The sequence below is a fragment of the Etheostoma spectabile genome, chromosome 4 (assembly GCF_008692095.1).
Source record: "Etheostoma spectabile isolate EspeVRDwgs_2016 chromosome 4, UIUC_Espe_1.0, whole genome shotgun sequence".
NCBI lineage: Eukaryota > Metazoa > Chordata > Actinopteri > Perciformes > Percidae > Etheostoma > Etheostoma spectabile.
This window is the reverse complement of record NC_045736.1, coordinates 917,523-918,371: the sequence shown is the minus strand read 5'-3', so window position 1 is coordinate 918,371 and position 849 is coordinate 917,523. Positions and strand designations below refer to the sequence as shown.

At 37.7% G+C, this 849-nt stretch overlaps 1 pseudogene; it reads left to right on the top strand.

The window, feature by feature from the left end:
- LOC116688189 (trace amine-associated receptor 7e-like) overlaps positions 1-443 on the top strand; it is a 1,651-nt pseudogene extending 1,208 nt beyond the window's left edge.
- Positions 444-849: the final 406 nt, after the last annotated feature.

Below are 849 nucleotides of genomic sequence, written 5' to 3'. Positions count from 1 at the left end.
CTGTGATCTATGCCTTCCTTTACCCCTGGTTTAGAAAAGCAGTTAAACTGATAGTTACTCTCCAGATACTGCAGCCTAGCTCCTGTGAGACCAACATGCTGTAGAGAAGCTGTGGAGGGACTGAGATCACACTCGGTCTAAGGATTAAAGGAATGAATATGTTCCTGATGTTCAGTGACTGAGTTATGAAATAGAGAAAGTGAAGATATACTTTCCTGTCTTTAAGTCTAAATTGCCTATGAACAACCAAAGACAAGATTGTCTACAGTTCATCATATAATTGCTGCTATGTTTCCAGGGAAACATGTACATTGTAGTTATAGGAAGGAGGAAATTAAAGTAGTAACTATGTGGAGTCTCATGGGTCGCAATTTAAATCAGATTTGATGTCATTCAATCTATTTAACATAGCATGGTGATTTGTTGTAAAGTAGCATAAAATATGATAAATGAATTACAATTATTCATAATTTAACATGTCTTTTTATTGATGTTTCACACAAAGTGATGTAATTTGGACTCGACAAAAACAACAGGAGACAATAGCATGGTTAAAACTTTATTAAAAAAAGCTACAATGATAGTCAAAGCTTTCAAAAGTAGGTGCTGGGGAGGGGGGTTAGAGGTTAAGTGATGGAGTGGAGCAGAAATAGATATGTAACTTTACATGTATTTTCTGCAGGAATTATAAACACCCAGGGACCTCTGCATCATCCAGATAGACAAATCTGTTTATCATCTCAGCTAAGGGCACTACATATCATTGTCTTTGGGAGTGTAAGAACATCAAGGACAGACAGTCCAGCTCAGCCCACTCATGTGTCTACTGGGCCTTATACCCGACCCTCT